At 43.5% G+C, this 9,700-nt stretch overlaps 27 non-coding genes across 27 annotated transcripts; all 27 read left to right on the top strand.

Annotated features, from left to right (window-relative positions):
- The first annotated feature begins 137 nt into the window (after positions 1-137).
- Positions 138-209, top strand: TRNAE-CUC (transfer RNA glutamic acid (anticodon CUC)). The gene has a single exon. It is a non-coding gene; the product is annotated as a tRNA-Glu (tRNA).
- Positions 210-1,014: 805 nt separating this feature from the next.
- On the top strand, positions 1,015-1,086 carry TRNAE-CUC (transfer RNA glutamic acid (anticodon CUC)). Its single transcript has one exon. It is a non-coding gene; the product is annotated as a tRNA-Glu (tRNA).
- A 79-nt stretch (positions 1,087-1,165) lies between these two features.
- TRNAE-CUC (transfer RNA glutamic acid (anticodon CUC)) lies at positions 1,166-1,237 on the top strand. Its single transcript has one exon. It is a non-coding gene; the product is annotated as a tRNA-Glu (tRNA).
- A 530-nt stretch (positions 1,238-1,767) lies between these two features.
- On the top strand, positions 1,768-1,839 carry TRNAE-CUC (transfer RNA glutamic acid (anticodon CUC)). Its single transcript has one exon. It is a non-coding gene; the product is annotated as a tRNA-Glu (tRNA).
- A 229-nt stretch (positions 1,840-2,068) lies between these two features.
- Positions 2,069-2,140, top strand: TRNAE-UUC (transfer RNA glutamic acid (anticodon UUC)). Its single transcript has one exon. It is a non-coding gene; the product is annotated as a tRNA-Glu (tRNA).
- Positions 2,141-2,344: 204 nt separating this feature from the next.
- TRNAE-CUC (transfer RNA glutamic acid (anticodon CUC)) lies at positions 2,345-2,416 on the top strand. The gene has a single exon. It is a non-coding gene; the product is annotated as a tRNA-Glu (tRNA).
- A 380-nt stretch (positions 2,417-2,796) lies between these two features.
- Positions 2,797-2,868, top strand: TRNAE-CUC (transfer RNA glutamic acid (anticodon CUC)). The gene has a single exon. It is a non-coding gene; the product is annotated as a tRNA-Glu (tRNA).
- Positions 2,869-3,097: 229 nt separating this feature from the next.
- On the top strand, positions 3,098-3,168 carry TRNAE-CUC (transfer RNA glutamic acid (anticodon CUC)). Its single transcript has one exon. It is a non-coding gene; the product is annotated as a tRNA-Glu (tRNA).
- Positions 3,169-3,247: 79 nt separating this feature from the next.
- Positions 3,248-3,319, top strand: TRNAE-CUC (transfer RNA glutamic acid (anticodon CUC)). Its single transcript has one exon. It is a non-coding gene; the product is annotated as a tRNA-Glu (tRNA).
- Positions 3,320-3,398: 79 nt separating this feature from the next.
- Positions 3,399-3,470, top strand: TRNAE-CUC (transfer RNA glutamic acid (anticodon CUC)). Its single transcript has one exon. It is a non-coding gene; the product is annotated as a tRNA-Glu (tRNA).
- A 79-nt stretch (positions 3,471-3,549) lies between these two features.
- Positions 3,550-3,621, top strand: TRNAE-UUC (transfer RNA glutamic acid (anticodon UUC)). Its single transcript has one exon. It is a non-coding gene; the product is annotated as a tRNA-Glu (tRNA).
- A 79-nt stretch (positions 3,622-3,700) lies between these two features.
- TRNAE-CUC (transfer RNA glutamic acid (anticodon CUC)) lies at positions 3,701-3,772 on the top strand. The gene has a single exon. It is a non-coding gene; the product is annotated as a tRNA-Glu (tRNA).
- A 379-nt stretch (positions 3,773-4,151) lies between these two features.
- TRNAE-CUC (transfer RNA glutamic acid (anticodon CUC)) lies at positions 4,152-4,223 on the top strand. Its single transcript has one exon. It is a non-coding gene; the product is annotated as a tRNA-Glu (tRNA).
- A 229-nt stretch (positions 4,224-4,452) lies between these two features.
- Positions 4,453-4,524, top strand: TRNAE-UUC (transfer RNA glutamic acid (anticodon UUC)). The gene has a single exon. It is a non-coding gene; the product is annotated as a tRNA-Glu (tRNA).
- Positions 4,525-4,728: 204 nt separating this feature from the next.
- Positions 4,729-4,800, top strand: TRNAE-CUC (transfer RNA glutamic acid (anticodon CUC)). The gene has a single exon. It is a non-coding gene; the product is annotated as a tRNA-Glu (tRNA).
- Positions 4,801-4,879: 79 nt separating this feature from the next.
- On the top strand, positions 4,880-4,951 carry TRNAE-CUC (transfer RNA glutamic acid (anticodon CUC)). Its single transcript has one exon. It is a non-coding gene; the product is annotated as a tRNA-Glu (tRNA).
- A 230-nt stretch (positions 4,952-5,181) lies between these two features.
- TRNAE-CUC (transfer RNA glutamic acid (anticodon CUC)) lies at positions 5,182-5,253 on the top strand. The gene has a single exon. It is a non-coding gene; the product is annotated as a tRNA-Glu (tRNA).
- Positions 5,254-5,482: 229 nt separating this feature from the next.
- On the top strand, positions 5,483-5,554 carry TRNAE-CUC (transfer RNA glutamic acid (anticodon CUC)). The gene has a single exon. It is a non-coding gene; the product is annotated as a tRNA-Glu (tRNA).
- A 530-nt stretch (positions 5,555-6,084) lies between these two features.
- On the top strand, positions 6,085-6,156 carry TRNAE-CUC (transfer RNA glutamic acid (anticodon CUC)). Its single transcript has one exon. It is a non-coding gene; the product is annotated as a tRNA-Glu (tRNA).
- Positions 6,157-6,235: 79 nt separating this feature from the next.
- TRNAE-CUC (transfer RNA glutamic acid (anticodon CUC)) lies at positions 6,236-6,307 on the top strand. Its single transcript has one exon. It is a non-coding gene; the product is annotated as a tRNA-Glu (tRNA).
- Positions 6,308-6,536: 229 nt separating this feature from the next.
- TRNAE-CUC (transfer RNA glutamic acid (anticodon CUC)) lies at positions 6,537-6,608 on the top strand. Its single transcript has one exon. It is a non-coding gene; the product is annotated as a tRNA-Glu (tRNA).
- Positions 6,609-7,564: 956 nt separating this feature from the next.
- TRNAE-CUC (transfer RNA glutamic acid (anticodon CUC)) lies at positions 7,565-7,636 on the top strand. Its single transcript has one exon. It is a non-coding gene; the product is annotated as a tRNA-Glu (tRNA).
- Positions 7,637-7,865: 229 nt separating this feature from the next.
- TRNAE-CUC (transfer RNA glutamic acid (anticodon CUC)) lies at positions 7,866-7,937 on the top strand. Its single transcript has one exon. It is a non-coding gene; the product is annotated as a tRNA-Glu (tRNA).
- A 79-nt stretch (positions 7,938-8,016) lies between these two features.
- TRNAE-CUC (transfer RNA glutamic acid (anticodon CUC)) lies at positions 8,017-8,088 on the top strand. The gene has a single exon. It is a non-coding gene; the product is annotated as a tRNA-Glu (tRNA).
- A 79-nt stretch (positions 8,089-8,167) lies between these two features.
- TRNAE-UUC (transfer RNA glutamic acid (anticodon UUC)) lies at positions 8,168-8,239 on the top strand. The gene has a single exon. It is a non-coding gene; the product is annotated as a tRNA-Glu (tRNA).
- A 79-nt stretch (positions 8,240-8,318) lies between these two features.
- Positions 8,319-8,390, top strand: TRNAE-CUC (transfer RNA glutamic acid (anticodon CUC)). Its single transcript has one exon. It is a non-coding gene; the product is annotated as a tRNA-Glu (tRNA).
- A 379-nt stretch (positions 8,391-8,769) lies between these two features.
- Positions 8,770-8,841, top strand: TRNAE-CUC (transfer RNA glutamic acid (anticodon CUC)). Its single transcript has one exon. It is a non-coding gene; the product is annotated as a tRNA-Glu (tRNA).
- The last annotated feature ends 859 nt before the right edge of the window (positions 8,842-9,700 follow it).

Here is a 9,700-nt window from a genome sequence, read left to right as displayed (position 1 = left end):
GTGGCTAGGATATCTGGCTCTCACCCAGAAGGCCCGGGTGCGATTCCCGGTATCGGAGCGAGTGCTTTTGTACCGCTTTTCAAGAATAGACTTAAGGATATTGGTTTATGAATAGAATTAAGACTTGACTAAGCAAGTCCGATATGGTCAAGTGGCTAGGATATCTGGCTCTCACCCAGATGGCCCGGGTTCGATTCCCGGTATCGGAGCGAGTGCTTTTGTACCGCTTTTCAAGAATAGACTTAAGGATATTGGTTTATGAATAGAATTAAGACTTTATTAAGCAAGTCCGATATGGTCTAGTGGCTAGGATATCTGGCTCTCACCCAGAAGGGCGGGTTCGATTCCCGGTATCGGAGTGAGTGCTTTTGTACCGCTTTTGAAGAATAAACTTAAAGACAAATTTATAGGAATAATATTTAGGGTTGTTTCAACCAGTCCGATATAGTCTAGTGGCTAGGATATCTGGCTCTCACCCAGAAGGCGAGAGTACGATTCCCGGTATCGGAGCGAGTGCTTTTGTACCGGTTTTCAAGAATAGAATTAAGACTTGGTTGAGCAAGTACGATATGGTCTACTCGCTAAGATACCTGACTTTCACCCAGTAGGCCCGGGTTCGATTCCCGGTATCGGAGCACGTGTTTTTGTACCACTTTTCAAGAATAGACTTAAGGATATAGGTTTATGAATAGAATTAAGACTTGTTTAAGCAAGTCCGATATGGTCTAGTGGCTAGGATATCTGGCTCTCACCCAGAAGGCCTGGTGCGATTCCCGATATCGGAGCGAGTGCTTTTGTTCCGGTTTTCAAGAATAGACTTAAGGATATAGGTTTATGAATAGAATTAAGACTTGGTTGAGGAAGTCCGATATGGTCTAGTGGCTAGGATAACTGCTTTGTACCCAGAAGGCCCGGCTTCGATTCCCGGTATCGCAGCGAGTGTTTTGTAAAGCATTTCAAAAATAGACTTAAGGATATAGGTTTATGAATAGAATTAAGACTTGTTTAAGCAAGTCCGATATGGTCTAGTGGCTAGGATATCTGGCTCTCACCCAGAAGGCCCGGGTTCGATTCCCGGTATCGGAGCGAGTGCGTTTGTACCGCTTTTCAAGAATAGACTTAAGGATATTGGTTTATGAATAGAATTAAGACTTGACTAAGCAAGTCCGATATGGTCAAGTGGCTAGGATATCTGGCTCTCACCCAGAAGGCCCGGGTTCGATTCCCGGTATCGGAGCGAGTGCTTTTGTACCGCTTTTCAAGAATAGACTTAAGGATATAGGTTTATGAATAGAATTAAGACTTAATTGAGGAAGTCCGATATGGTCTAGTGGCTAGGATATCTAGCTTTCACCCAGAAGGCCTGGGGTCGATTCCCGGTATCGGAGCGAGTGCTTTTGTACCGCTTTTCAAGAATAGACTTAAGGATATTGGTTTATGAATAGAATTAAGACTTGACTAAGCAAGTCCGATATGGTCAAGTGGCTAGGATATCTGGCTCTCACCCAGAAGGGCGGGTTCGATTCCCGATATCGGAGCGAGTGCTTTTGTACCGCTTTTCAAGAATAGACTTAAGGATATTGGTTTATGAATAGAATTAAGACTTGATTAAGCAAGTCCGATATGGTCTAGTGGCTAGGATATCTGGCTGTCACGCAGAAGGGCGGGTTCGATTCCCGGTATCGGAGTGAGTGCTTTTGTACCGCTTTTGATGAATAAACTTAAAGACACATTTATAGGAATAATATTTTGGGTTGTTACGACCAGTCAGATATGGTCTAGTGGCTAGGATATCTGGCTCTCATCCAGAAGGCTCGGGTTCGATTCCCGGTATCGGAGCGAGTGCTTTTGTTCCGGTTTTCAAGAATAGACTTAAGGATATAGGTTTATGAATAGAATTAAGACTTGGTTGAGGAAGTCCGATATGGTCTAGTGGTTAGGATAACTGCTTTGTACCCAGAAGGCCCGGCTTCGATTCCCGGTATCGCAGCGAGTGTTTTGTAAAGCATTTCAAAAATAGACTTAAGGATATAGGTTTATGAATAGAATTAAGACTTCTTTAAGCAAGTCCGATATGGTCTAGTGGCTAGGATATCTGGCTTTCACCCAGAAGGCCCGGGTTCGATTCCCGGTATCGGAGCGAGTGCTTTTGTACCGTTTTTTAAGAATAGAATTAAGACTAGGTTGAGCAAGTACAATATGGTCTAGTCGCTAAGATACGTGACTTTCACCCAGAAGGCCCGGGTTCGATTCCCGGTATCGGAGCACGTGGTTTTGTACCGCTTTTCAAGAATAGACTTAAGGATATAGGTTTATGAATAGAATTAAGACATGTTTGACCAAGTCCGATATGGTCTAGTGGCTAGGATATCTGGCTCTCACCCAGAAGGCCCGGGTTCGATTCCCGGTATCGGAGCGAGTGCTTTTGTACCGCTTTTCAAGAATAGACTTAAGGATATAGGTTTATGAATAGAATTAAGACTTAATTGAGGAAGTCCGATATGGTCTAGTGGCTAGGATATCTGGCTTTCACCTAGAAGGCCTGGGTTCGATTCCCGGAATCGGAGCGAGTGCTTTTGTACCGCTTTTCAAGAATAGACTTAAGGATATTGGTTTATGAATAGAATTAAGACTTGATTAAGCAAGTCCGATATGGTCTAGTGGCTAGGATATCTGGCTGTCACGCAGAAGGGCGGGTTCGATTCCCGGTATCGGAGTGAGTGCTTTTGTACCGCTTTTGATGAATAAACTTAAAGACACATTTATAGGAATAATATTTTGGGTTGTTACGACCAGTCAGATATGGTCTAGTGGCTAGGATATCTGGCTCTCATCCAGAAGGCTCGGGTTCGATTCCCGGTATCGGAGCGAGTGCTTTTGTTCCGGTTTTCAAGAATAGACTTAAGGATATAGGTTTATGAATAGAATTAAGACTTGGTTGAGGAAGTCCGATATGGTCTAGTGACTAGGATAACTGCTTTGTACCCAGAAGGCCCGGCTTCGATTCCCGGTATCGCAGCGAGTGTTTTGTAAAGCATTTCAAAAATAGACTTAAGGATATAGGTTTATGAATAGAATTAAGACTTGTTTAAGCAAGTCCGATATGGTCTAGTGGCTAGGATATCTGGCTCTCACCCAGAAGGCCGGGTTCGATTCCCGGTATCGGAGCACGTGGTTTTGTACCACTTTTCAAGAATAGACTTAAGGATATAGGTTTATGAATAGAATTAAGACTTGTTTAAGCAAGTCCGATATGGTCTAGTGGCTAGGATATCTGGCTCTCACCCAGAAGGCCCGGGTTCGATTCCCGGTATCGGAGCGAGTGCGTTTGTACCGCTTTTCAAGAATAGACTTAAGGATATTGGTTTATGAATAGAATTAAGACTTGACTAAGCAAGTCCGATATGGTCAAGTGGCTAGGATATCTGGCTCTCACCCAGAAGGCCCGGGTTCGATTCCCGGTATCGGAGCGAGTGCTTTTGTACCGCTTTTCAAGAATAGACTTAAGGATATAGGTTTATGAATAGAATTAAGACTTAATTGAGGAAGTCCGATATGGTCTAGTGGCTAGGATATCTAGCTTTCACCCAGAAGGCCTGGGTTCGATTCCCGGTATCGGAGCGAGTGCTTTTGTAACGCTTTTCAAGAATAGACTTAAGGATATTGGTTTATGAATAGAATTAAGACTTGACTAAGCAAGTCCGGTATGGTCAAGTGGCTAGGATATCTGGCTCTCACCCAGAAGGCCCGGGTTCGATTCCCGGTATCGGAGCGAGTGCTTTTGTACCGCTTTTCAAGAATAGACTTAAGGATATTGGTTTATGAATAGAATTAAGACTTGACTAAGCAAGTCCGATATGGTCAAGTGGCTAGGATATCTGGCTCTCACCCAGAAGGGCGGGTTCGATTCCCGATATCGGAGCGAGTGCTTTTGTACCGCTTTTCAAGAATAGACTTAAGGATATTGGTTTATGAATAGAATTAAGACTTGATTAAGCAAGTCCGATATGGTCTAGTGGCTAGGATATCTGGCTGTCACGCAGAAGGGCGGGTTCGATTCCCGGTATCGGAGTGAGTGCTTTTGTACCGCTTTTGATGAATAAACTTAAAGACACATTTATAGGAATAATATTTTGGGTTGTTACGACCAGTCAGATATGGTCTAGTGGCTAGGATATCTGGCTCTCATCCAGAAGGCTCGGGTTCGATTCCCGGTATCGGAGCGAGTGCTTTTGTTCCGGTTTTCAAGAATAGACTTAAGGATATAGGTTTATGAATAGAATTAAGACTTGGTTGAGGAAGTCCGATATGGTCTAGTGGTTAGGATAACTGCTTTGTACCCAGAAGGCCCGGCTTCGATTCCCGGTATCGCAGCGAGTGTTTTGTAAAGCATTTCAAAAATAGACTTAAGGATATAGGTTTATGAATAGAATTAAGACTTGGTTAAGCAAGTCCGATATGGTCTAGTGGCTAGGATATCTGGCTTTCACCCAGAAGGCCCGGGTTCGATTCCCGGTATCGGAGCGAGTGCTTTTGTACCGTTTTTTAAGAATAGAATTAAGACTAGGTTGAGCAAGTACAATATGGTCTAGTCGCTAAGATACGTGACTTTCACACAGAAGGCCCGGGTTCGATTCCCGGTATCGGAGCACGTGGTTTTGTACCGCTTTTCAAGAATAGACTTAAGGATATAGGTTTATGAATAGAATTAAGACATGTTTGACCAAGTCCGATATGGTCTAGCGGCTAGGATATCTGGCTCTCACCCAGAAGGCCCGGGTTCGATTCCCGGTATCGGAGCGAGTGCTTTTGTACCGCTTTTCAAGAATAGACTTAAGGATATAGGTTTATGAATAGAATTAAGACATGTTTTACCAAGTCCGATATGGTCTAGTGGCTAGGATCTCTGGCTCTCACCCAGAAGGCCCGGGTTCGATTCCCGGTATCGGAGCGAGTGCTTTTGTACCGCTTTTCAAGAATAGACTTAAGGATATAGGTTTATGAATAGAATTAAGACTTAATTGAGGAAGTCCGATATGGTCTAGTGGCTAGGATATCTGGCTTTCACCTAGAAGGCCTGGGTTTGATTCCCGGTATCGGAGCAAGTGCTTTTGTACCGCTTTTCAAGAATAGACTTAAGGATATTGGTTTATGAATAGAATTAAGACTTTATTAAGCAAGTCCGATATGGTCTAGTGGCTAGGATATCTGGCTCTCACCTAGAAGGCCTGGGTTTGATTCCCGGTATCGGAGCGAGTGCTTTTGTACCGCTTTTCAAGAATAGACTTAAGGATATAGGTTTATGAATAGAATTAAGACTTGATTGAGGAAGTCCGATATGGTCTAGTGGCTAGGATATCTGGCTCTCACCCAGAAGGGCGGGTTCGATTCCCGGTATCGGAGTGAGTGCTTTTGTACCGCTTTTGAAGAATAAACTTAAAGACACATTTATAGGAATAATATTTAGGGTTGTTTCAACCAGTCCGATATAGTCTAGTGGCTAGGATATCTGGCTCTCATCCAGAAGGCTCGGGTTCGATTCCCGGTATCGGAGCGAGTGCTTTTGTTCCGGTTTTCAAGAATAGACTTAAGGATATAGGTTTATGAATAGAATTAAGACTTGGTTGAGGAAGTCCGATATGGTCTAGTGGCTAGGATAACTGCTTAGTACCCAGAAGGCCCGGCTTCGATTCCCGGTATCGCAGCGAGTGTTTTGTAAAGCATATCAAAAATAGACTTAAGGATATAAGTTTATGAATAGAATTAAGACTTGTTTAAGCAAGTCCGATATGGTCTAGTGGCTAGGATATCTGGCTCTCACCCAGAAGGCCAGGTTCGATTCCCGGTATCGGAGCGAGTGCTTTTGTACCGCTTTTCAAGAATAGACTTAAGGATATAGGTTTATGAATAGAATTAAGACTTAATTGAGGAAGTCCGATATGGTCTAGTGGCTAGGATATCTGGCTTTCACCTAGAAGGCCTGGGTTTGATTCCCGGTATCGGAGCGAGTGCTTTTGTACCGCTTTTCAAGAATAGACTTAAGGATATTGGTTTATGAATAGAATTTAGACTTTATTAAGCAAGTCCGATATGGTCTAGTGGCTAGGATATCTGGCTCTCACCCAGAAGGCCCGGGTTCGATTCCCGGTATCGGAGCGAGTGCTTTTGTACCGCTTTTCAAGAATAGACTTAATTATATTGGTTTATGAATAGAATTAAGACTTGACTAAGCAAGTCCGATATGGTCAAGTGGCTAGGATATCTGGCTCTCACCCAGAAGGCCCGGGTTCGATTCCCGGTATCGGAGCGAGTGCTTTTGTACCGCTTTTCAAGAATATACTTAAGGATATAGGTTTATGAATAGAATTAAGACTTGATTGAGGAAGTCCGATATGGTCTAGTGGCTAGGATATCTGGCTCTCACCCAGAAGGGCGGGTTCGATTCCCGGTATCGGAGTGAGTGCTTTTGTACCGCTTTTGAAGAATAAACTTAAAGACACATTTATAGGAATAATATTTAGGGTTGTTTCAACCAGTCCGATATAGTCTAGTGGCTAGGATATCTGGCTCTCATCCAGAAGGCTCGGGTTCGATTCCCGGTATCGGAGCGAGTGCTTTTGTTCCGGTTTTCAAGAATAGACTTAAGGATATAGGTTTATGAATAGAATTAAGAGTTGGTTGAGGAAGTCCGATATGGTCTAGTGGCTAGGATAACTGCTTAGTACCCAGAAGGCCCGGCTTCGATTCCCGGTATCGCAGCGAGTGTTTTGTAAAGCATATCAAAAATAGACTTAAGGATAAAAGTTTATGAATAGAATTAAGACTTGTTTAAGCAAGTCCGATATGGTCTAGTGGCTAGGATATCTGGCTCTCACCCTGAAGGCCAGGTTCGATTCCCGGTATCGGAGCGAGTGCTTTTGTACCGCTTTTCAAGAATAGACTTAAGGATATTGGTTTATGAATAGAATTAAGATTTGATTAAGCAAGTCCGATATGGTCTAGTGTCTAGGATATCTGGCTGTCACGCAGAAGGGCGGGTTCGATTCCCGGTATCGGAGTGACTGCTTTTGTACCGCTTTTGATGAATAAACTTAAAGACACATTTATAAGAATAATATTTTGGGTTGTTCCGACCAGTCAGATATGGTTTAGTGGCTAGGATATCTGGCTCTCACCCAGAAGGCCCAGGTTCGATTCCCGGTATCGGAGCGAGTGGTTTTGTACCGCTTTTCAAGAATAGACTTAAGGATATTGGTTTATGAATAGAATTAAGACGTGGGTAAGCAAGTCCGATAAGCTGTAGTGGCTAGGATATCTGGCTTTCACCCAGAAGGCCCGGGTTCGATTCCCGGTATCGGAGCGAGTGCTTTTGTACCGCTTTTCAAGAATAGAATTAAGACTAAGTTGAGCAAGTACAATATGGTCTGGTCGCTAGGATACCTGACTTTCACGCAGAAGGCCCGGGTTCGATTCCCGGTATCGGAGCACGTGGTTTTGTACCGCTTTTCAAGAATAGACTTAAGGATATAGGTTTATGAATAGAATTAAGACTTGTTTAACCAAGTCCGATATGGTCTAGTGGCTAAGATATCTGGCTCTCACCCAGAAGGCCCGGGTTCGATTCCCGGTATCGGAGCGAGTGCTTTTGTACCGCTTTTCAAGAATAGACTTAAGGATATGGGTTTATGAATAGAATTAAGACTTGATTAAGCAAGTCCGATATGGGCTAGTGGCTTGGATATCTGGCTGTCACGCAGAAGGGCGGGTTCGATTCCCGATATCGGAGTGAGTGCTTTTGTACCGCTTTTGATGAATAAACTTAAAAACACATTTATAGGAATAATATTTTGGGTTGTTCCGGCCAGTCAGATATGGTTTAGTGGCTAGGATATCTGGCTCTCACCCAGAAGGCCCGGGTTCGATTCCCGGTATCGGAGCGAGTGGTTTTGTACCGCTTTTCAAGAATAGACTTAAGGATATTGGTTTATGAATAGAATTAAGACTTGACTAAGCAAGTCCGATATGGTCAAGTGGCTAGGATATCTGGCTCTCACCCAGAAGGCCCGGGTTCGATTCCCGGTATCGGAGCGAGTGCTTTTGTACCGCTTTTCAAGAATAGACTTAAGGATATAGGTTTATGAATAGAATTAAGACTTAATTGAGGAAGTCCGATATGGTCTAGTGGCTAGGATATCTGGCTTTCACCCAGAAGGCCTGGGTTCGATTCCCGGTATCGGAGCAAGTGCTTTTTTACCGCTTTTCAAGAATAGACTTAAGGATATTGGTTTATGAATAGAATTAAGACTTTATTAAGCAAGTCCGGTATGGTCTAGTGGCTAGGATATCTGGCTCTCACCCAGAAGGCCCGGGTTCGATTCCCGGTATCGGAGCGAGTGCTTTTGTACCGCTTTTCAAGAATAGACTTAAGGATATTGGTTTATGAATAGAATTAAGACTTGACTAAGCAAGTCCGATATGGGCAAGTGGCTAGGATATCTGGCTCTCACCCAGAAGGGCGGGTTCGATTCCCGATATCGGAGCGAGTGCTTTTGTACCGCTTTTCAAGAATAGACTTAAGGATATTGGTTTATGAATAGAATTAAGACTTGATTAAGCAAGTCCGATATGGTCTAGTGGCTAGGATATCTGGCTGTCACGCAGAAGGGCGGGTTCGATTCCCGGTATCGGAGTGAGTGCTTTTGTACCGCTTTTGATGAATAAACTTAAAGACACATTTATAGGAATAATATTTTGGGTTGTTACGACCAGTCAGATATGGTCTAGTGGCTAGGATATCTGGCTCTCATCCAGAAGGCTCGGGTTCGATTCCCGGTATCTGAGCGAGTGCTTTTGTTCCGGTTTTCAAGAATAGACTTAAGGATATAGGTTTATGAATAGAATTAAGACTTGGTTGAGGAAGTCCGATATGGTCTAGTGGTTAGGATAACTGCTTTGTACCCAGAAGGCCCGGCTTCGATTCCCGGTATCGCAGCGAGTGTTTTGTAAAGCATATCAAAAATAGACTTAAGGATAAAAGTTTATGAATAGAATTAAGACTTGTTTAAGCAAGTCCGATATGGTCTAGTGGCTAGGATATCTGGCTCTCACCCTGAAGGCCAGGTTCGATTCCCGGTATCGGAGCGAGTGCTTTTGTACCGCTTTTCAAGAATAGACTTAAGGATATTGGTTTATGAATAGAATTAAGATTTGATTAAGCAAGTCCGATATGGTCTAGTGTCTAGGATATCTGGCTGTCACGCAGAAGGGCGGGTTCGATTCCCGGTATCGGAGTGACTGCTTTTGTACCGCTTTTGATGAATAAACTTAAAGACACATTTATAAGAATAATATTTTGGGTTGTTCCGACCAGTCAGATATGGTTTAGTGGCTAGGATATCTGGCTCTCACCCAGAAGGCCCAGGTTCGATTCCCGGTATCGGAGCGAGTGGTTTTGTACCGCTTTTCAAGAATAGACTTAAGGATATTGGTTTATGAATAGAATTAAGACGTGGGTAAGCAAGTCCGATAAGCTGTAGTGGCTAGGATATCTGGCTTTCACCCAGAAGGCCCGGGTTCGATTCCCGGTATCGGAGCGAGTGCTTTTGTACCGCTTTTCAAGAATAGAATTAAGACTAAGTTGAGCAAGTACAATATGGTCTGGTCGCTAGGATACCTGACTTTCACGCAGAAGGCCCGGGTT

This window comes from Phalangium opilio, unplaced genomic scaffold (assembly GCF_054372755.1).
Source record: "Phalangium opilio isolate 3A_F unplaced genomic scaffold, DU_Popi_V2 ptg000106l_1, whole genome shotgun sequence".
NCBI classification, from domain to species: domain Eukaryota; kingdom Metazoa; phylum Arthropoda; class Arachnida; order Opiliones; family Phalangiidae; genus Phalangium; species Phalangium opilio.
Note: the sequence above shows the minus strand (reverse complement) of the source record. Positions and strands in the feature narration are given on the sequence as shown.